This window comes from Colias croceus, chromosome 25 (genome assembly GCF_905220415.1).
Source record: "Colias croceus chromosome 25, ilColCroc2.1".
Taxonomy (NCBI): Eukaryota; Metazoa; Arthropoda; class Insecta; order Lepidoptera; family Pieridae; genus Colias; species Colias croceus.
Window position 1 is genome coordinate 2240563 of NC_059561.1, and position 25816 is coordinate 2266378.

The 25816-nt window shown below is 32.2% G+C and overlaps 1 protein-coding gene across 1 annotated transcript in view; it reads left to right on the plus strand.

Moving 5' to 3' along the window:
• Nucleotides 1-25816, plus strand: part of LOC123703216 (titin homolog) — a 139783-nt gene that overhangs the window by 38186 nt on the left and 75781 nt on the right. Inside the window, exon 2 of the mRNA XM_045651145.1 lies at nt 11087-11140. The gene's annotated coding sequence lies outside the window, so the exon portion shown is untranslated. The remainder of the gene's footprint in view (nt 1-11086; nt 11141-25816) is intronic.

Here is a 25816-nt window from a genome sequence, read left to right on the forward strand (position 1 = left end):
AAGGATGTTCTTTAGTGAATTAAATATGTATGTTTGTGTCTTTTCTTTGAGTTTGATAATTTAGATGATGCACTAAAAGTAATTTTTTAGCTTTTGTTACACTTTCGAAATATAATTTCATACAAATATATACTTTATAACCTGTTGTTCTTTTTTTTCTCTTTCCTATAGTTTAGGGCTGTATGATTGCAGTTTATTTTCTGTACTATCTTTCGGCATTTCCATTACGGTTTTATCTATATTATAAAGCTTACGAGTTTGTTTGTTTGAACGCGCTATTCCCAGGAACTACTGGTCCGATTTGAAAAATTATTTCGGTGTCAGATAGCCCATTTATCGAGGAAGGCTGGCTATATTATATTGTGCTAAGACCAACAGGAGCTGAGCACTACGGGTAAAACCGCGGAGCACAGCTAGTCTACTATATAATATAACAGAGATATATCTACAGATGCTTTATCACTATACAGGCCTGGCATCCCGCCATTCTCTGAAACAACTTTATTTAGTTGGATTGACATAGGCTGACTTTTTGCGGCGAATTCAACGTATTTTCAACGTTTTTATTCCCCCGGGAACCTGATTGATAGACTCCTGAATGTTAGCCAAGGAAATTAATTGGATAGAATGGAGAATCAGTGGCTTCTATAAGAGGTAAAGGTATAGGACAAATGATTTTTGTTCGGGACCGTTTGGCTAAAAAAAAGAAAATGACGTCATAACATTTTGTTTGTTTCGAAAATATTGTTTTTTTTTATGTTGAAATATTAACACTATTGAATTAGAATAAGTGGATTGTAAATACTTTTGAAATAAATGTCTCTAAACCTAAATATGATTGTAAGATAACATCATGATTTTCTCTGCAAAGGGTAAATGAACTTTTTAAAATTTGTTTTTCGCGCTACTGCTAAAAATAACTAGAAATAATTTCACAGGCGCATAATTTATATTAGTACAGAGATAGCAAGATAATGAATTCAAGGTATCGTACAGAAATTGATAACATGATTATATTAGTAAGAAACATTCTGAGAACGTCTTTGACCCGAGTTACCTTTTATATGAATATACTAGCTCACCGCCCGCGGCTTCGCCCGCTTTGTCTAAAACCTAATAAATTATATACTAAAACCTTCCTCTTGAATCACTCTGTCTACTAAAAAAACCGCATCAAAATCCGTTGCGTAGTTTTAAAGATTTAAGCATCTTTGTTTTATATATATGTAGTGAAGACAAATATATTTAACTAGCTGCTCCACGCGGTTTCACCCCCGTGGCTCCACTCCTGTTGCCTGTAGCGTGATGAAATATAGCCTATAACCTTCCTCGATAAATGGTCTATCTAACACCGAAAGAATTTTTCAAATCGGACCAGTAGTACCTACCCGAGATTAGTGCGTTCAAACAAACAAACAAACAAACTCTTCAGCTTTATAATATTAGTATAAATAGATATGTATTGGTTTTTTATCATGTGTCAATGTTCTCTTTAACTCTAGGAAAAAGATTTGATTAAATGGTCGTTAGTCTACGCGAAAACAAGGATTGTTATTAGTCTAAAGTGTTTATGTTTGTGTTTATTTAAGTTTATTTATGGTACCGGAACTCCTTAGCGAATTATCGGATAGAGATGCAGTTTTTTGAAATCAGAAAGTTTGGAAATATGCATTCGGAACATTAATCTATACTGATATTATAAAGCTGAAGAGTTTGTTTGTTTGTTTGAACGCGCTAATCTCGGGAACTACTGGTCCGATTTGAAAAATTCTTTCGGTGTTGGATAGCCCATTTATCGAGGAAAGTTATAGGCTATATATCATCACGCTACGATCAACAGGGGTGGAGCCACGGGGGTGAAACCGCGTGGAGTAGCTAGTGAGTTGATAAGACTTCAAGTTTTACACTTTACAGTTACATTGTGTATTTGGCAATGATTTAGAAAAATCATTTTTAACTCTGAATACATTATACATATATCCTAATATATCTTGAAAGTAGGTACCTACTATGTTTTTCACAGTCAGATATAAAACAATCTACCAAACTATATCATAACTCTCTTTAAATATAATATCATCTTCATTATCACTACATAGTATAAAACAAATTCGCTTTCTCTATGTCCCTTTATATGCTTAAATCTTTAAAACTACGCAACGGATTTTGATGCGGTTTTTTTTAATAGATAGAGTGCTTCAAGAGGAAGGTTTTTGTATAAAATTTATTAGGTTTTAGACAAAGCGGGCGAAGCCGCGGGCGGTAAGCTAGTTAGAGATTGCTTTAAAGCAATAAGGCCGCCTTTTCGTAGATATGTGCCTTCGTGTTAGTTTCTTTTGTTTTGAATTATTGTATCTTTTCTCTATCTGGTATATATGTACAATTAAGTATAAATAAATAAATAAATATCTATAAAAGGCTAGTTCTTCTCTTCTTCTACTTAAACCTTTCCATTATTTAATAGCACAATATCTCCCAATTACCAAGCAGAGATAATTTGCCAGAATAACCTCTTTATAGCTGAGCCATTCCATAATCTCTCATCGATTGCAGCGCTTACGGCTGAATGCAATTCTCCAGTTTCATTGTAAGTGCATTTAACTGGACGCCTTTCATCTCTATCGCTCCAGTAATATGATTCGAAATTCTTAACCTATATTCGATTTTTCTAAGTCCATTGTAGGGTATGAATGAACTTTCTGAATGACTTTGGTATGTGATATTTGGGATATAATAGTGAATGCAAAGGGTTTTGATGAATATTGAATATATTGATTCGTTATATTGGTCGCTATATTTTTAAGGTTGTATTTTTTTACTATACGGGTATCTTATTAATTATTATTATCAAATGTTAATGTTAAGTTGTTGTTTATTTGTTTCTTTGTTGCCGATTCTAAAGTCCTTTAGGAAGAGCTTTATTTGAAAAAATATGGCAATTTGAATCAGGTCAACAACATCGTAATAGTTTATACAATGGACGGATGGATGGGAGCATTATAACGCATATACGATCCAATATTTACGGAATTGAAATCTAAGGAAATCTAATCTTCATTTACCCCTATTCCAATTCTCAGTTGTGCTAAAATAATAAGGAAATTATCAAGACATTAATATTGTAATCAATTCAAAACTGCAATTCGGCGGTTGTTCAAATTGTTTATTCTTGTTTGAAATTCCGTAAGTTAGAAATAATATCGATAGGCGGTTGAAGTGAAACTTTACTTGTTGTGATTTCAATTCGCCAATTTAGTTACAAACTAGAAATTGTAAAAAAATTGCTCAGTACAAGTCAGTACCTACCTGGTAAAGTATGTACAAATTAAAAAAGAGCGTGTGCGCCGAGCGCACGTGTCAAAAGTGAAACTTTTTTGGCAAAATTCAAAGATACCAAAATCGTCGCCTTACTCCATGACGCGACAGTATTGCCATGATGCGAATTTAAAATTTTACTCTAAACGCGCCTAAAGAAGATTAATTTCAAAAAAATATTGTTAACTAGTGGTCCGCCCCGGCTTCGCCCGTGGTAAATGTTTCGCAATAAAAGGTAGCCTATGTCCTTTCTCGGGTATCAAAATATCTCCATACCAAATTTCATGCAAATTGGTTCAGTAGTTTAGGCGTGATTGAGTAACAGACAGACAGACAGGGTTACTTTCGCATTTATAATATTAGTATGGATGTTTAAAGATATGGTATACTTTCTAATTTTTTAATACATTGTAATAAATCGCATTTTTGAAGTATTTCAGATAGTCATGTTATATTTTACTTCACAATTCATAAAATATAAGTGGTATAACTATGAGAGTCGACGATTAAACTCCGTAGGTATGTGTTATGAAAAGGTCTTTGTCGGACTGACTGAAAGGACTGCCTAGACTTCTACTAATATTATACACATACCCAGAATATTTTAGTTATAGAGATTTCTCGGTATTTATGACGATATAAAAAATAATGAATAGATCCCTACATTTACGAAATATAGATATTAATTTGAATATGTGAAATATCCATTTTTTATAATGATCATCTATAATTATTTTGGTAGACGTAATTAAAAAACTAAACGGCTTTTTAATTTATATAACCTTGGCTTAGTATAAGACGTATGAAACCTTAAGAGTTTGATTGAATACTCTATATTTTATAAAAAAAGATTAAGGGCCGATTTTTCAATGCTTGGATAAAACTTATGTCCAATAAAGTATTACACGATAATATTAATATGTCACGTAAACTGTCAAATACGGGCAATTATAGTACGTTTTTTAAATGGTAGTTTTATACATTATTCGACGAATAAGTTTTATCCAAGCATTGAAAAATCAGCCCTAAAAGTTTACACGAAGGAATTTTCTACGGAGTAATCCATAAATCATAAAACATGTAGAATGATTAAGTAGAGGTGCTTTTAAATTTTCTCAAACTTTAGGATAGAAATTATTATCAAGTTTTTTAACCGCATCTTTACTTATATCGAGTAGAATAAATACAATTTTATTGTGTTAACTAATAAAATTCACATGAAACCAAAATCTTCTGTGAAATTTAAAAATATTTACTTTCCCGCGAGCATCAAAAATCGTCAGTTTATTAACAAATTTTGTATACTTTTTGCAGTTTGAAATGAACATAGGCATTTCAAAATTCATGAAATTCAACTTACCAACTTTACAACGTTTTATATTCAGAGGGAATGATCCTGACCAAGGCTTTTATCATTTAAATTAACATAAAAACCTTCAGCGACTGGACTTTGATAAAATTGAAACTTTCTACCGCAGTCTTGTTAAAGTAAACTGTATTCATGAGGCGTCGAATGGGGTCTTTTTGTGGGGTTTTTCGTTCGATTCTAGGTGATTTAAATATTTTTTTTAATCAAGTTCAGTTGAATTTTTCGAATTAGTGTTAACATTTGGAATTGCACCTGGTTGAATTGCTAAGAATCTAGTTTAATTACGGCATGTAATTATTATTTTTACTATCATTAAATATATTATACTGAGGTAATTACATAGGTTCAGATGCTTTTTATTTGTTTCATAAAACTGTATAGTAAGTAGATGTTACCTGTTGTTTTTGATAATTTGATCCCAGTAAATGCAATATATTTATATTTGGAAAGTTTGAAAGCATTTAAACAATTCGATCATGCGGTGCATTTACATCAAACGAGCGAATGCTCATTATAACCCCACTATGTGAAATTATTTTAGTGTAAACAAGCGAAGAGCATTCTTTCGTTGTTCTTAGTGCGTTAAAAAAGATTCTATGTAATGTGCTAATACTAAAAAAACTGAATACGAGTTTTCGTTTACACTAAAAGATCACGAAAGAACTAAGCTCTAAGTAAGCACTAAGCTCTAGCTCTATGTAAATGTACCGACCCTCGTAGCTTTACCGTAGCTGTAGACCGCTACGGTAAAGCTACGGCTACGACTTATAGTTCAGTTTTTTTAAAACGTTATCATGACTACATAATATAAAACCTTGTATAAAACTAAGTCGCTGTCACTATGTATGCTTCAATCCTTAAAACTATGACACGGATCTTGATGAGATTTTTTTATATATAGAGTTAGTTGTTCTTGAGGAAGGTTTTAGTTTATAATTTGTTATGTTTATTACAAAGCGAAATCTATACTAATATTATAAAGCTGAAGAGTTTGTTTGGTTGTTTGAACGCGCAGAAACTACTGGTCCGATTTGAACCGGCTGGTGGATTTGGTCCGCTGTTAGATAGCCCATTTATCGAGGAAGGCTATAGGCTATAATATATCATCACGTTAAGACAAACAGGAGTGGAGCAATGCGGGTGAAACCGCGGAGCACAGTTAGTACATATTAAATAATATGTTTCCTACAAAATAATAGATTTAAATAAATATCAAACAAGCTATGCACTAAATTTTCTCTACATTAGCAGTATTAAATAAATTAATTTAGTGATTTATTATGATACATCTGGTCAACTAAACCAAATAAATGGTGTCGACTAATTAATTATTGAAATGCAGTTGATTGAAAAACATACAAATTGAAATTGCTATACTTATTCCATATTTGCATATTCATTTAAATACTTTTATTGATACTTTATACTTATATTTTAAGCTATTGCATAGCTTCTATCGCGGGCCTTGAGCGCGGGGACCGAATAGAGAAATTCCGCAACGAAAAAACCTCACGCTCTCCACTCCGACGGGCGGAGGTGTGGCTTGAAGGCATGCTATGCAAAAGCTTTACCGCGGCAGTCCCCGAGTGCCACACGTCTTTTTTATATATATATATTACTGGTAAATTCATAGGATAAGTAAATACGTTACAATATTTTTTGACAATTTCGTATAATTTCAACTTGTCTAAGCTTTCTAGGTCACTTTGTCTCCATATCTATACTAATACTATAAAGCTGAAGAGTTTGTTTGTTAGAACGCGTAATCTCGGGAACTACTGGTCCGATTTGAAAAATTATTTCAGTGATAGATAGCCCATTTAACGAGGAAGGTTATAGGCTATATATCATCACCCTACGATCAACAGGAGCGGAGCAATGTGGGTAAAACCACAGGGCACAGCTAGTATTAAAAAGGTACCAATTAAAATAATAGTCGCCGATACATAATTAAATTGACGTTAAAAATGCCGTTTATTATTCTATCTAAACATAGGGAATACTTACTACGTAGTATTTACTAATACGTAGCTGTAATCTTATCAGTCATAGAAAACAGCTATTACTTTTTAAGATTACATAGTGCCTTATCAGAAAATATTTGTTTAAAGTGCTCTGTAGCTCTTATGAAAAATTGATTCATATCTCACACTAAAATTTTAAAAGTTATCCCAAATATATTAATTGTGATGGAAATGTTTATACAGCCGAGAGTTCAAATATATCCGATGCTCTCATAAAATCGAATTGGGTTAGCTTTTATAGGCGATATAAATTTCATGTGTTTATTGGTTTTAGTATTGAAAATCAGAAACAGGCTATTTGTTGTAAATTTGTTACACGAGTCAATCATTTTATGACTGTGTTTTGTTTGACAAAGACATTTTATATAAATAAATAATAATAAATATTTCAGGACAATTTTCACACACGGCACGATCTGATCACATATTAAGCTTTCGCTTGTGTAATGGAAACCAGATGGCTGATAACCAAACATATTAATTATTATATAATTTTAAATAAATAGACTTATATAGATAATTAACACCCAGACACAGAGCAAACATCTCTATGTGCATCACACAAATGTTCGCCCCGGGTGGGAATCGAACCCACGACCACTGGCTTGGAAGGCAGGGCCACTACCAACTAAGCCAACCGGGCAGTCAATATAAATAACCTACTTCAAAAAAGGAGATTCCGAAATCGACTTCATTTTTTGGGTTCTTTACTTAACTTTCGATTTGGTGAACCGATTTGTATGATTATGAAAAATAATATTTCTGGTGAAAATTTCTTAAGTTTTTCTTTGATAATATCCTTGTTCTGACAATAAACATAACAAAATAGAATTATCCAAATTGGTCTACTCGTTCACGCGTGATGCCGTGAACAAGGGAAAGAGGAAGTCATTTTTATATATACATAGACTTAAACCACTTTTTATAGATGTTTAAAAAAACATATGAGTAACACTCAAGAATAATTTCGCGTTCTATTTATAATATACTGTAACTGAGTTATATCTCAGAGATAAATGCTTGACATTGATCTATTATGTAGAGTATAACACAGGTGACAGGTTATAATATTCATAGCTTAGTCACCTTCAAAAACAATAGACGAAGAGAATAAAGGTTGAAGCACCTTTGTGAGAACATGTAGGTTATAAAAATCTATATATATATAACACTAGATGAGCCACGCGGCTTCACTCTCGGGAAAAATCAATTATTTCTATAGCTCATGTGTTATTCTGATACTATCATACTAATATTACGCCGTTAGTACACCGACGCATTCGCGTGCGGCAGCGAAACAACGAAAAATCTGTCAGTAGTATGGCAGGTTTTCGCATATGATATGTCTCACTCTAGCACATAGATAGATGAAATAGTTGCGTCCTTGTCAGTATTGTTTCGCAAGGAACTGCGAAATGGCCATTACACAGACGCATTGCGAAAAAGTTTCGAAAACATTGCTGTTTACTAACGTTCCGCAGATATTTCGCTACGCAGTAGTTTCGCAGCGATTCGCTGCCGCACGCGAATGCGTCGCGTCGGTGTACTAAGGGCGTTATAAACGCGAAAGTTTGTTAATATGGATGGATGTGTGTTACTCTTCTAAAACTCGCGTAAAAATTACTAGACAGATTTGGATGAATTAGGGTTCACATCAGAACAACACATATTAAGCTATAGAGATAGTTGATTTTGCGCGCGGGTTCGTACACGAGTGAAACTACGCGACACAGCTAGTTTAATACTGTAAAGTTTCATTTAATTTAATTTCTGTAAAGTTCCTGTATTTTTGAGCTAATTCCTTATAAACATACATACAAATATTTCCTCTTTATAAAATACTAGCGGTCCGCCCCGGCTTCGCCCATGGTACATATTTCGCAATAAAAAGTAGCCTATGTCCTTTCTCGGGTATCAAAATATCTCCATACCAAATTTCATGCAAATTGGTTCAGTAGTTTAGGCGTGATTGAGTAACAGACAGATAGACAGAGTTACTTTCGCATTTATAATATTAGTATGGATTATATTTAGTATACACTTGTTTGAGGTGTATATCACAGATAGTATAATACTATGTATGTATGTTCATTTGATAAACTTTTGCAATATACTTTGATTGTAACATAACAAGCTTTATTAAATTCTTGATGTTTTGTTTGTTTGATAGTTCATGTGAACAATTTTGAAGACGTTACAATGAAGTTTGTTGAAATTAATAAAGTATTGTGTGTAATGTTATTATTATGAACTAGCTGTTCCCCGTGGTATTACCCGCATTTCTCCGCTCCTATTAGCGTGATGTTATATAGCCTAGCCTTCCTCGATAAATGGGCTAACACTGAAATAATTTTTCAAATCGGATCAGTAATTCCTGAGATTAGCTTATTCAAACAAACAAATTCTTCAGCTTTATAATATTATTAGTAATATTAGTAATTAGTTAGATATTAATATGGATTTTATTAAAGATAAATTATTTTAGCTGTTCGAGTCCATTAATTTTGGTCAAAAGGGTTTATCTACGGAATTAGCCACCTGTGAATGATGTACCTACCTACTATAAACTGGATGAGCGTATTTATAAGATAATAATTTCATCAAAATGGGTAAAGTTGTTTCAGACCAATCAGACATTAGCAAGAAGTATGTAATATTGAAAAATTGTTTATTTTTTGATCAGTCATGGGAAATTTTAAACCAATTTCATAAACAAACTTATTTTAAAAATGTCTTGTTATATAACAAATAAGAAATAGACTGACTAATATATTTTTAGGGTTCCGTACCTCAAAAGGAAAAAGCGGAACCCTTATAGGATCACTTTGTTGTCCGTCTGTCCGTCCGTCCGTCCGTCTGTCAAGACCCTTTTTCTCAGGAACGCGTGGAGGTATGAAGCTGAAACTTATATCAATTACTCAAGTCTACTGTCCCTTGAAGCTGTGAAAAAATCAAACTTCTAAGCCAACGCAATCAAAAGATACAGCCGTTTATGCCGCAAATTTTCGACACTTGCAAGGGAATCAAAACCTACAGGGTGCTTCCCGTGAACTCAGAATCTTGAAATTTGGTACGAAGCAACGTCTTATAGCATAGATAAAGGAAAAATTACGAAAACCATAAATTTTTAGTTACATCACATAATATATTTTTTTTAATAATTTTAAACTTACTACCCATTTCCTCATAAACGCGTAGAGGTATTAAATTGAAATTCATACCAAATTATGGTATTAAATACGTAAGTAGTAAATAGGTATTAAATACGGAACCCTCGGTGCGCGAGTCCGACTCGCACTTGGCCGGTTTTTTGTATATAAATTGAAAATTCAAATGAATGTCTCTTAAAGTCCTTGAAACTCAGTAAAAATAAAACTAATTGGTCCAGAATCTCGAGATTCAAATACTTAATTAGAAGTTAAAATTAAAATCATTCATAACTCCCAACTAATATTTACTTGGAATTTGAAGACGTTCAACAATATTCATAGTAGCGTGTGATTATTCAACAAATCTCAATTATTTAAATAGATTTATCGTATTGTGACTTGAGAAAATCAGTTTTATTTCCACAATGCTAAGGTTGTTTTTTGAATGAAATGATTGTTGTTGATTAAAAATTAATAAGAACTAGTGGTCCGCCCCGGCTTTGCCCGTGGTACATATTTCGCAATAAAAGCTAACCTATGTCCTTTCTCGGGTATCAAAATATCTACATACCAAATTTCATGCAAATTGGTTCAGTAGCTTAGGCGTGATTGAGTAACAGACAGACAGACAGAGTTACTTTCCCATCTATACATATAATAAATCTGTAGAAGGGTCAATTCTGTACATTGAAAATATTGAAAAAATAAATATCAGGGTGTGTTACTGGATCGATACCAAACCCAAATATGTGATTAAAAAAATTTTTGTCTGTCTGTCTGTCTGTCCGTCTGTCTGTCTGTCTGTCTGTCTGTCTGTCTGTATGTGAAGACATCACGTGAAAACTACCGGTTCGCTTTCGATGAAACTTGGTATGATTATACCTTATTATCCTGGGCTTAAAATAGGATACTTTTTATTCTGGAAAAATACGTAGAAAAAAAATTAATCTTAATTTTTCAGTTTTATTCATAGAAGTTGTTCTGTAGAAACGCGAACACACGTTGCCTAGCCGTATTTGGGCCCAATAGATATTTATAAGATGTCATTGTCAGAGTTACTCAAAATAGAGAAATAAACCATCCACGCGAAGACCGACATCCGCGCGGACGGAGTCGCGGGCGGAAGCTAGTTCTATGATCGTTGGGCAATAATATTAGTATAGATTATAACAGGATTATTTTTGAAATAATATAAAATGTGTTAATAATTTATTCCAATGTGTTTTCAGGTAACCATCGATAGTAGCGAAGGGAGAATTAAGAACTTTATTGCCTAATAGTGCGTAAGTATTCTTATAAATGTATTATTATAATAATATGTTTATTACAAGCGTAGCAGGTAACTCTTTTTAGAATTTTAGAAACCACGTGAATTCCGTGCGCTATTAAAAAGTTACTTTATGAATTTGAATGTAATAAAACTAAATAATATTAAAAACCATATGAATAAGTATTTCCAGTCTTAGAATTTTCACGAATACCTATTACATTGGATCTTAAACAAAATACATCAATAACATAATTTATTTCAAATTTTCGAATATAGCGAGCATAGCCACGGCTACGAACAGACATAAGACTGAATAAATCGTGAATAAAATCCGTTTAAAAAACTTTAATTTCTACGATGTTCGATTCATTCATTAATAACAGTCACAGATATTTTATGATAAACAATTAATCAAATCAAATATCTTATTACCCAAACAGGGAATTATATACAAATGTGCCCTATTCGGGTTCCTTCAGAATTAATCTGATGTATAAGGGCGTGTACGCTCAGATGGTATGTGTAATTGAATTAATTATTCAATATAACTATTAGTTTGTAATGATATATGTGTACATTAGCTTAATGATATTCGTGTTTCTTGTAACTTGATATATTACGAAATTAAAGATTATTCCAGGAATTTAGGCGAATATACGAGATGAAGAAACGATATTATTAAAGAGAAAAAGTGTGGAATAATAGAAGATGTTATATTTTTGTACAAATCAAGTTATGAACAGCGATAGAATGTTTATTGTAGCGACACGAAAATCGAATATTAATATAGGTATAATAAGAAGAAACATAGCCTATAAAAATAAAGATTATTATAAAGTGTTTCTTAGCATGCCTATGACTAATGTGCTATGTTTGCGCTTATGTATGGGATGAGTATTGCACTTTTTAAAAAATTAATTGCATTTTTCAAATGAATAAGGACCAGTTTCAACATATTTTGACGCATATTTTTATACATTATTCGCCATTTTAAGTACTTAGATAAACTAAACAGAACATAATATCCCGAAGTTGTTAAATATGCCTTAAATGCATCATATCAAACATCAACATATTATAGACTAGCGGTCCGCCCCGGCTACGCCCGTGGTACATATTTCGCATTAAAAAGTAGCCTATGTTCTTTCTCAGGGTCTAAAGATTGTCTGTGCCAAATTTCATCAAAATCGGTCCAGTAGTTTATGAGCCTATTCGTAACAATCATACAAACAAACAATAGCATAGCATTCAAAATTTCCCGTATTTGCGTTGAGAACCAAGTTGAGAACAATATGATGTCCAATGACATATAATTTATTATTATGACAATAGAATTCCATCCGAAGGAAGAATTAATTTCCCAAATATACGAATTTCAATTGAACGCGAAAATTCCATAAAAACGCGTAATAGAATTTTATTATTGTATCGGGATTAAATATCGCCTTCTCGATATTGCGATAGTAAAATATAAATAAAGTATATTTTCTGTATATTCGTATTAATGTTGTAGAAATAATTTTTGATACGTGACCTTTTAATATATTGTGTTACAATTTTCTATCAGGGGAATACGGGACGCTAGACGCTAGACGAATTGATAAAAAAATATAATATATAACAATCTCGTGTCGCGGTGTTTGAAGATAAACTTCGTTAACGGCTGGACCGATTATCATGAAAATTTGTATGTATTTGGGCTAGAATCGGACAAAGTTTTTCATATCCCTAAATGATAAGGCAGAACGTTTACCGGGACAGCTAGTATACAGCTATCCATAAAAATATATTTACACTTTTAAACAGAAGAATACTAGGTATAAAAAAAACATTAAATTATAAAACTTTCTATTGACATATAATAGATTCCGACAAATATAACTTGTTTATGGAATTCATTTATAACCATTAGAAACAAACACAAGTGACGTACAAACAACGTCGTTAACTCATTAATCATCAATCGTGTAAAACAACACTAGTCATTGATATTGTTGTTATATTTGATCATAGCGACAATCGACATTTATAGTCATTAAATCGATTGCTCGTAAAATTAACGAGTACAGGGCCGGATTCGGTTTATTGTTTTATTTATGCTCATAAATTTGGTGTGATTGGTTTGTGGTTTTATAAGTGATATAAATACTTTGTTTGTTACTGAACTGGTTATATTTATGGAAGGTGTGTTTTTTGGGGTCGAGTCTATAAATGTTATTGTCATTGTTAGAGAGATTCAAGGCACTATTCTTATTTATAGACCTTTCTTTACGCTCTTAAACAAACTTTTTAAAGATTATTGATCTTATTTAAAATTGAATAGTCAATAACCATTAACCATTGATAAAAAGCAACTAAAAATTTATCATGTAGGCTTTGATAAGCCCATTAACTTGTTAAAACACACACGGGCCGATAAAGAGCATTTTTTAGTGGAGAATGCTCTTGCATACCTTTGGCTTTCGGGAAAAGACCATACGTTATGACGGACTCCCACTGCCTTCAGAGATAAAATTCATGCAGTAATTTTGCTGTCGCCACCGTTAGAAAGTCCAAAAAGATCTCTAAAACTGTATGTAGAAGACCTCAACACTGAGAAAGGCGTCCGCGTTAAAATGTAGAAGCCCTTCTGGCTAACATTGAGAAACACCTTACAAAAAAAAAAAACTGAGAAAGGAAAATGTTTCGTCTCGCAGGAAAACATCCGCTGTGGGTCGTTGCGCCGTTGAATAAGAAGAACTTTGTTATTATAATGATCGGTTAGAAAGGTGTGAACTCCGGCCCTGTCCATAAGTTAACGCGGGGCAGACAGTAATAACTTTGTGCTATTAAAATTTTCTCTCAAGTACGACCGTCATAAAGTTTATGAGTTACAATAATAGAGCTTTTAATTGGGGCAGGTAAGGCTACACTTATCCTATTAAGTTACCTTCATAAAGTCTTAGTATAATTGTTAAATAACTTAGGTATTAAAGGTGCCTTTTTTGAGTGAAATACGTGATGATGGAGGCTTTTATTTAACAAGCCTCGTTGTTACTCAAAAAATATACTTTATTTTTCATTTATAAAATTTGTAGGACTCTGATTTAAGATAAACCAGACAAAGCGCTCTTTTTGTGTCTTATTGTAAATGTAAAGAGTATATGTAAAAAAAGTTTTTGATATTAATACATAATGTATTATACAATATATAAATTGTTAAACATAGACGACCAAGGAAATATGGAACGAGTAGAAAATGAATACAATAGTCGTCTAATATTTTCCTTTCCAGAACAATTTCTAGGTTCAACAAGCGAGTAATAAAACCACGAAGCGTATAGCAGCTGTATAAATATGAAGATATCTATTAATCCATGCGACTCCACTGCCCACAGAACTTCGCTCATATGCGATCCAGTTTGAAACTATTAATAACGAATCAATTAAAGTTCTATTTGATATTGGATATGCATTTAATATTATAGGAAATTTCGTGTTTGTAAACAAGTTTCTTCAAGCTATATAAATCCTTATCTGTCTTTTTATTTCCCATCTAATTCTCGTATTCTGTCCGTAGCTTCGCCCGCGTGCTCTAAAAGTTAACAAAACCTTCTTCGCTATCCATTAGTGAAACCAGAATGAAAATCGATGCAGTAGTTTTCAAGATTATCGCGAACAGATAGACAGACGCATCGGATGACTTTGTTTTATAATAATAATATTATATTAAATAATTTGAAAAAGTAAAATTACGAAGAAAGAAATATTGTTTTTCGAAATATAACGAAAGTAAATATGAAAGATTTATACGAAGAAAACACAATTTAAAATCCACAAACAATGGACATATTGTTATCGTCATTACGTGAAATGATATGTTAGCGAGGGGATTATTTTGTCCAGTTGGCATCGAGCGCCTAATTAGGTTTGTTTAAAATGTCTGACAACTTAGGATCGTGTATTAAAATGGAATGATTATTTGTTTATCGTTAATTTAAATATTGCGACATAAGCTACCACTTGCTACTAATTTTGTACGAAGCTTAGGTCACCTGAATTAAAAAGTTTAGGGATTTAGATGGGTTTAAAAAATTAGAAAAAGAAAAGAGTACCTAACTTCTATGTGAAATGTGGTGTACTATACGTTGAACAAAATAGATTCAAAGAAAAACATAGTAAAGTTTCATCATTGCCTATAAAAGTGTTATGTTGATATCCATACTAATATTATAAATGCGAAAATAACTCTGTCTGTCTGTTACTCAATCACGCCTAAACTGCTGAACCAATTTTCATGAAATTTGGCATAGAGATATTTTGAGGAGGAGATAGGCTACGAGAAAGGGTAAAGGCTACTTTTTATCCCGGGAAAATGACGCAATCCAGGAAATCCCACGGGAATGGGAACTACGCGGGTTTTTCTTTAACTGCGCGGGCGAAGCCGCGGGTGGAAACCTAGTTTCCCATAAATTTATCATATTACCAGACATTTATTTTTAAATTATATATTTATATTTTTTTTATATTTTGTACACTTTTCTTGTTTTCACAAGTCGATTTTTACGTATAAGTGAAAATCCCTCTCTGGATTAGACTTAGTAATAGCATTGAAATATTATAGGCTTCTTATTTACTTAAACACGTAAATCACATCAATAGAAAGTTTATGAATATATTATTAGTAAAACCAATTGAAAGTCAAAACAGAATAAATAAGAGGTTCAATAATTTCTAAATGTATTCTCATTGTGCATGAAGAATTAATTTTCAGACAAATTTGAACCTTATTACAGTTCATTTACATTACATTGAACTCAACACATGGATCTTCAAAATATGACAAGTTCATGATCTTATGTAGATTAATTCAAATACAAAGCTCTGAGCCAAATAAACATTCTATCCATAAACAAGTTCAATAACACAAAATATTAACATTCTTGTCTTACGGCAAACGAATTACAGGTATGAAATTATCATTATCGATAATTTAATATTGAATTTCAAACCCGGCCCTTTTGAAGGAATTGGATTTTAATGAGTTAGGACTTAGGCACGGATTTAGAAGGGAAGTTTATTATAGGCTTGCTTACTTCGTCGTTTTATAAAATCTTTCGCAGGCAGCCCTTTTACAATAAGAAGCCTCCATAATAAATATTCGCTTCTTAAGTGAGAATTTCGTCAAAATCGGTCAAGCAGTTTCAGGAGGACATCATTTTATTAATAAATTTTATATTTTGTTTAATTATTTCATTGACTTCATTTCATTTTACTTAAAAGATGTTTTAAAGATCTCACACAGTTATGAGTTATTAGCGAACACAGGGACTTTGCTATTATCTATACTGTTTAACAACTTGACTTAAATTATAGCTATAAAATGTTATTATTAAAATCAGTGATTTCCAAAATAATTTTCAGAGCTTATTGGTAATTATTAAAACGTTACAATAAATATTAGCGTTAGGGCGCCAAATCAACGCGTAGAATACGTCCCTGTCCTCTATAATCATTATACAAATATTCACATAATCCTTACCGCTTCTCACCTTTTGTTGAAAACTTTTTTCAATCCGACAGCTTAATTCGAGGCGGCTTACCGTCGCGAAGATTATTTTACCGAGGTTTTTGCTTCAGCTTTTACGAAGCGTAATTATGTTTAATGCCCTTGGTTGACATTTTTACGCGTGCACGGTTAGAAGAGATTTTGATAAATCACAGTGTTTAAAAGGGCGCTGAAAATATTATCCTGTAATATCTTTATTGTTGTTGGAAATGCCTTAAAATTGATTGAGTAAAGAAAAATGCTTTATCATACAATATGTTCCTGTAAATAATAAAGTACTACAAATTAATAGACGAACCCTTACAAAAATATGAGATAATTTATTTACGTTTCTCCAGTCATATTTGATGTCACATAACATTTCATATAACACATTTGGTATATCTTGTTTATAAAAATAATAATTATATTTGTAACTAGCGGTCCGCCCCGGCTTCGCCCGCGGTACTTGTTTACGATTTCTCTACATAAGAACCATCCTCGTACTTCAAGGAATATAATAAAAAAAGAATTATCGAAATCGGTTCAGCCGTTCTCGAGTTATGCGCTTACCAACACATTTTGCGATTCATTTTTATATATAAAGATCATGCGCTACAAGATTTTTTTAAACACTTTCAATATTTATTTATTTCTAGGTAAAATGCCGATACAAACTTACAACTATTACTTATTACCGTACATTACCTTAATTTTTTTACGCCAAAAAATAACATTTAAAAATTGTCTTTACAATCGGTTGAATACGGCCCTGGTGAGGTATAATAATGTAAATATTCGCATAATCCTGCCCCTACCCACCTTTGTTGAAACTTTTTTCCATCCGCAAGTATAAAATACACTGTTATCTCACACAGTTTAGTTTAAGAGGGTTTTCGAGTCTCGAAGTTTCCTTTAGAGGTCTCTCACGTTCTCTATTACATTTAAGCTACGATTTTATTGCTTCCTTTTAAGAATTTTTCGTACATTTGCGGTTGTATTCCATTGAAACTGCAGGTAACGAAGCACTTATAATTAGAATAATTGGCTGAGAACTGGGATTTCTTTTTTAAATTAATGTTTAAAGTTCGCTTTTGTTCCAGCTTTGCAGTATTGAGATATTTCAAATTATTTTAAGCTTAATCTAGCGTTTTTTCGTTAAAGAACGAAGGAATTGCTTCGCTATATCTATAGGAGAAATTACGACTTATCTATACTAATATTATAAAGCGGAAGAGTTTGTTTATTTGTTTCAACGCGCTAATCTCGGGAACAACTGGTCCGATTTGAAAAATTATTTCGGTGTTAGATAGCCCATTTATCGAGGAAGGCTATAGGCTATATAATATCATCTCGCTAAGACCAACAAGAGCGGAGCACTACGGGTAAAACCGCGGAGCACAGCTAGTAAAATATATAGGTATAATTTCTTTTGGTTCTCAGTTATAAAAACTCCAATCAAATTAAACCGATACTTTTGGCATGAGTTTCAAATGAATTGGCAAGAGTGAAATACTATTTTTTTTGTTTCCATCCGACGTTTCCAACAACAATGGAGGTTTCCAATTCGTAGCGATTTTCTTTTATTGTACATATTTGATTATGTGAGTTTAGTAGATCACGAGCCCACGACGGCCAGACATTCCTTATTTTAGGAAAGTTGAAAGTTTCTCTGTTTATGTCTGCTATACCTACAGATAAGAACGACCAGCAGCACTTTCAAACACAAGGAAATAACCTATTTGTTTCAATAAACAACAGTGTGACAACAATAGTTTGAAAATTTATAGCTAATTTAAATTGACAGCGCACGCACATCGCTCATCTGAAACAAGGCAACTTGCAAACTAGATGTAAGTTATTTACGAAGCTTAAGTTTATAACACATAGCGGTATATTAGACTGAGTTTGTACTTGATACGCTGTCTTGTTAACAATGATTGCTTCTTACGGTGCATTTACATTAGAACGTAGAGCTGGAGCTAGAACAAGAGCATTCTGTCGCGATCGACAACTCGTATTCGATCACGAAAGAATACTCTTGCTCTAGCTCTGTGTTCGCTTGATTTGTAATCGAAAACTAGTATTCAGTGTTGTTCAGTATTAGAACATTGATCTTTTCGAACTCACTAAGAACAACGGAAGTATGCTCTACGCCTGTTTACACAAATAATTTGACATAGTGGGGTTTGAATGAGCATTCGCTCGTTTGATGTAAATGCACCGTTATAGTTATGGTTCTTGTGTGTCATACGATTGTGGTAATGATACTAGTTTCCTATATAGTGCTATGTATTTGAAATACATAGTGTATGAATGATATGTGGTTTGTGGCTTTGTCTTAATGTTTTTGGAAGTTATCTTCAATATTGGAGTTTCCGTATATGTTGAATACTGAATTGTCTCCTTTTTGAAGTGCATAAGGATGGGTAAGATTCACAGGAAAAATAAATTCAATTGAGAAATAATGATGTTAATTAGTTTCAGTTTTTCATTGATTTTTTATGAAATTAGAAATTTGAAAACACAGATTGAGAATTGCAAACATTTTTTGGTAATTTTCATCTACAAATCTACAGAGCGGTAGAGTCTTCGAAAATACGGATTTTACGAGAACAAAGTTAATATTTACAGACATAAAAGGGACAAAATGATCTCGCCTTGTGAATGACAAGGCATTGTTCGGTATGTGACCGTTGTATTGACAGTGACAGTGTGTTTGACAGATACAAATTATACATCTGACGGTTTGTATATGAGTCCCGTTTTCTAAGATGCAATGTGTGCTTACTGTTGTAAGAGCTATGTCAATTATGGGAGTTGTCAAACACGGAGGTTTTAGTAGTTTTTGTGGCAGCTGTTTGACAGATAATTATTTATCTGACTCTTTGTATATGGGTCCCGTTTTCTTAAGATGCAACGTGTGCTTTTATTATAAGTGAGATGTCAATTATATTTGGGAGTGTAAGCAGGTTTTAGTAGTTTTTGTGACAGCTGTTTGACAGATATAAACTATTTTTCTGCTTCTCGGAACTTGTACATTATTTTCTTTTAACAAACAGGTTTTTATTGTTAAGCTCAGATGTCAATTATAGTGATATTTTACTGTAAGAAATGGAGGTACGTAATAATATAGGTATTTTGTGAGCAGCTTCATAAATAAAGAAGAAGTAATGGGACAAATAAAATGTCTGTCTAGCAATATTGTTGAAAATGATATAGGAAAGTGAGGCAATTATAACTTGAGTCACACCAATTAAAATTTATTAAATTTACTTAAAATATAAAAAGTTCAATATTCTTACTTTCTCGTGTTTCTAAGAATACGTAAAACTGTTATCTGCAACTTTTTAAAACGTTCCTCTTTAAAAATCGCTTCTTCAAACTTTACAAATTATTGTTGTTACGCTTGTTTTTTGCGTTCGGAAATAAATTTTGTTGAGTTCATGAATTCGAATAAAACGGTCACGTTTATTTATCCACAGTTAGTGAACTGTTGTTATACGTAGAAAAAGCTTGTTTCTGATTTTAGTTACGTACTAGTTATCTGTTAACGCCCTTTTTTACTTTCCTGGATACAGAAGGCTGATCAGATTGTCCCTAAAGAAATTCGATCAGTGAAACAGATGTATAATATGTATCTGCCCCTTACACGGGACTTCATTTTTTTATTAATAATCTCCATATTAATTAAAATATCGTGATATGAACATGTGTTATCTCCCACATAAGCACAAATTATAGCTATTTACAGTATACAATGTATTTCATACATTTCCGTTCATATTTACTACATAATAAAGGCACAAAATTACGGTAATTCATACGTGTAATTAATTATTTTTCCATACAAAATTGCGAGATACATCAGATATAAATATAAATGATTCTATCCTCCCCTGGTGTCTAGACATACAGGCGTCAAAGTGGCCTATTGATATCCCAATATTGTTAATAAACGAATTTCAACTTAATCTCGTTAGCATAGAGTTTTAATTCCCGACCCTGAGGGTGGAATCTTCAGTTTGAAAGTGTGTAGCTTGCATTTTTGAGGGACGATGATAATTAAAAGTGTATTTTGCAGCACGTACATTTGAATTTCTAATGAAAACTTTAATTAGGGAGCTAAAATAAGCAGAAGCTAACAACGTCATCTAAACTTAAGATGATACTACTTACTATAAATAATAATAATCATCTTATGCTTGTAGAACGAGAATGTAATGATAAGAACGAAGAATGAAATGAAAGAACACGCGTGATAAGGATAAGAAAAAGATGGCGCGTAACGGAAAAATGTCACGCGTAACGAAAAAATGTTACACTAAATTTTTTTCCAACCCCGATAAAGAAGTTTCACTTCAACTCGGAATTAATGTCTCAATCTTTTCAGTATGTTAATAGATTGAAAGAACCTATTTCTCCTTAAATAAAACCAAAAAAATTCTTTCCTACACAGAGAAAATAAAATACATTTTCCCACACGAAAGTTCTATTACTTAAATACATACAAAAGGCAAGTAATTCCTTAAGTTGTAACTTGTGGGTTCGTCCTTGAGACTTTGTTAATAATGCTTTGCCCGCAATATATAAATGTAGTGTAGATTAGATCTGTTTGAGCTAACAACTGTAACTTTTAATCACTTCTAGTATTTTTAGTGGTTCTAGAGTGGTTTCAATTGGGTTAATTTTGGAGAAAGTACAAGTATATTACTCGCTGATCTGTAGAGTCATTTTAAAAAGAAAAAAGGTTAACCGACGTAACATTGTAATGACGTCAGTTGTTTACATCAGAAATTGTTTATTATGTTTAGAATGGTATTAGTTAAATTAAATCTTAAAATTACTCGTATCGGTCATTATTACTATAAAAGTGTAATTGTTATTGAAAAAAAATAAGCAAAAGTGCAGTTGTAACTTGTAACAAAACGAAATAATATATTATTTTATGCCGTCGTTACTAGGTTACGTTGTTGAATTTGCTAACTGACTGTCAGATGTTGCCTATTAAAATGGCTCTACTATAGTAGTTCTTTGTGAAAGTAATTTAAAAAATTGTCAGTTTATTTTATTTTTAAAGAACCTAGTCTCTATGTTGATTAGCCGACAAAATACAGCATTTATTATTAATTCAACCGACATTATTAAATTTCTTCAGAGACATAATTTGATATAAAAATATATTAAACATCGTAATTACTTTTATGATGTCTTCATAATTGAGTAACTTAATTTATCACTGCTTCCAAACATTATTTTTGGTTTGAATAATTCATGACATTATGGATAATTAAATTATCATAGATGGATTTATTTTAATTCAAAATAAGTGTATTCTTGACTTTAATAATTACTATTTGAAACATAATGCCAGATTAGTTTCTAAGCATCATTGTTAGCACATATTCGTTCCCACTGCTGGGACACGGGCCTCCTATGAGGGTACAGGCTTATAATCCACCACGCTGGCCAAGTGCGGGTTGGCGTATGTCACATGTTATCGAACTTTTTGATTCTTTAGTTTCTAATGATATGATTAATGACGGTTGGCTTGGTTGGTAATGACCCAGCCTTCCAAGCCAGAGTTCGTGGGTTCTATTTCCTCCCATGGCAAATATTCGTGTGATGAACATCGATGTCTGGGTGTTAATTATCTATAGGGTATTTATTTAAATATGTATGTATGTTTTTTATCCATTTATATTTCCACAAGACAAGCGAAAGCTTAGTATGGGATCAAATCGTCAAAAAAATGTCCTGAAATATTTATTTAATAGATATTAATAATAATATTTGAAACAACAACGCAGCTTGTTAAATACGATGTAATTTCGCAAAGTAATTAATATGCCTTGCAGTTAATGGTTTTCTCTAGATTGGTATACGCTTAATAGCTCATTGTTATGAACTGAACCTGATATTACGTTCTAATATCTGTATCTGTATACATTATGTATTGTTCATTATTATTTTCATTCTAATAAGTCCATGCTTATGTAGTACGTGTTTTAATTTTAATTATTTTATTCGAAGAATTATTATTCATTACATAATATTTTGTAAATATATATTACAATGTAAAGTTAATAAATAAGATAAACTGAAAAGAGTTAACACAAATTACATTTTTACATAAGGGTTAAAGTTTTTAATGTTCTGATATTTTAAAGATTTATTCGATTAAATAGGTCGTATTTTGAGTTCTTTTTTTGTATCCGTATCGTAACGATGAGCCATATTACATTGAACAATATAACATCATATCTAGTTTTCCACTCGCGTTTTAAAGAAAAACCCGCATAGTTCCGAGATAAAAAGTAATATTATTAGTATATATAAAGTAATAGTAGTAATATTTCCGAGATAAGAAGTATCCTATGTCTTATTCTGGGTCTGCAGCTACCTACGTACCAAATTACATTGTAATAGGTTCAGTAGTATTTGCGTGAAAGAGTAACAAACATCCTCACAAACTTTCGCATTTATAATACTAGATTTCCGCCCGCGGCTTCGCCCGCGTTTGCAAGGGAAAACCCGCATAGTTCCCGTTCCCGTGGGATTTCCGGGATAAAAACTATCCTATGTGTTAATCCAAGTTACCCTCTATATGTGTGCTAAATTTCATTGTAATCGGTTCAGTAGTTTTTACGTGAAAGAGTAACAAACATCCATACATCCATACATCCATACAAACTTTCGCATTAATACTATTAGTAGGATTAGTAGGATGTATTATGTTATTTGTTTGAACGTGTAATATGTTGTAATGTGAAATCACAATATATTTGTCCAAAGAAGGCACGTTCTATTGTATATCCCATGTCTATTGTATTATAACAAGTTTATGTACAATAATGTTCGCCTTCCATCAAATTCTAAACACAATTATTAATAACAGAAATATTTGCTTTGATATGACGTCACTACTCATAACACATGTTGTGATTGAATATAGTGGACAATTTCGGTAAAGGTATCTCACAAATTTAATATAATTAAAACACGCTTTATAAATATAAACTCATGCATTTATTGTATTTCCACCGATCCTTGATAAGTGTACAAAGTTTGAATTAAATCTGTCCCTTTTCATTGTGTCAAAATCGAGTCTGAAGGAATCGGTTATTTACAAACATACAGATGAAGCTAATAAAAGCGCCTTGTTCTATCGATATCGATGTTATTATTGATACCTTATTCTCTCTCTATTTTTAAATAAGCGAATATGAACTGAGATTTCTGATGGAAAATCAAAGAGGTTCTTTCTATCAAGACTTCATTATTTTAAATATTTCATACACTAGCTTTTACGTAAGCGATGAAATAGCAAGGTATTTATTGGCAAAAAAATTCCATGGAAAATGAAAAATCAACTTTAAATTGCCAGAATTTTTATTCGGGTTGATGACAATGTTCTATAATAGCTAAGATAAAGGTATATTGCTGTCTCTATGCTAACGTTTTAAAATGTTTTTTTTTTGCTTCACTCATAATTTAAAAACTACTAGACCGTTTTTTTTATTTCGAACCCTCTATATTAGGTAAATATGGAGGGTTCGAAATAAAAAAAGTATTATTAAAATTATTAATTACTAGCGGTCCGCCCCGGCTTCGCCCGTGGTACATGTTTACGTTTTCTCTACATAAGATCCATCCTCGTACTTCAAGGAATATAATAAAAAAAGAATTATCGAAATCGGTTCAGCCGTTCTCGAGGTATGCGCTTACCAACACATTTTGCGATTCATTTTTATATATAAGATTAACATAGGTTATTTTTTGTCCTGCTTTCATCCGGGACGAAACCGGGTTAAGCTAGTTTATTATTATCACACCTTCTACCCGTTTCTCTAACAAATCCAAAACTCATAACTTGTTGAGTTCGAAATGTAAAGTTAAAAAATAGATATAATGAATAAGTCGTCTTTCAAATAGTTTTTTCATTCAAGTATACATTTTTACACTTCAGATATTATGTTGAATAAACGAAAAAAGAAAATGCGTATTATGAAATAATTTGCGATTAAAAAATTTTATATTTTAAATATTTGAGATCACGGGATTCATTGCATATTTGCATATTTAAATAAATGAGTGGAATTTCATAATAGAATAATAATTTAAAATGTTTTGGTTGGTTTTCATCAATTTGTTAATTATGTTTGGATTTAAATATGACTATAACTTCCTTATTATGAGAAGAATTATTTTAGTTACTTATCTGTAACTACATAGTATAAAACAAAGTCGCTTTCTCTGTCCCTATATGTCCCTTTGTATGCTTAAATCTTTAAAACTTCGCAACGGATTTTGATGCGGTTTTTTTAATAGATAGAGTGATTGAAGAGGAAGGTTTTAGTATATAATTTATTAGGTTTTAAACAAAGCGGGCGAAGCCGTAGGCGATAAGCTAATAGAATAATAATTTAAAATGTTTTAGTCGGCCAGTGGCTCGTGTGCAGCGATGGTAACTCCATAGCACAGATTTTAACCAAACTCGACCATCTTATTATCCATATTTTTTATTATTATCCATAGCACAGATTTTAACCAAACTCGAAAGCAACCCATGATACTCTTAGAAGAGATAATGAAATATGTTTCCAGTATATTAAAAATTAATTATTTTTTTATTAAATTTTCATTACAAACGCTGACTGAACAGAAGGATATACATACTTAAAATAAATATAGTTTGAAAAACTAAAAAACACGCTTTCAAGATACTTACAAACAACTAAAAAGTAAAAAATAATTCTTAATCAAGCAATAACCAATACTAGTATTTTTGCGACTTTCCTCCTTCCGCATAATGAAAGCTCCAAACTTTTTTAGTACTGCAATCAGTTTTCCAAAAACCATAAAATTTCAGCAATATGCGCACTCACTCGTAAACTTCAAGGAGCAATAACCACGGAAGCGATGTATAATTTCAATATTTTATCAACTTAGAGGCTTTACCAGATAGATAACCTAACGCGGCGCTATGACGCCGCGACGTGTTTGTCAGATAGAACGTGTCAGAGCGTATTCCTTTCGTTTGATGGTATGTTACCGCGTAGTACGACACAAAAGCACGGCATCAGGCTAGTGCTCTGACGGCTTTGCCACATAGAAAGCTAGCAGTAGGCTCTGTTTGAGGGGTATGTTACCGCTTAGTAC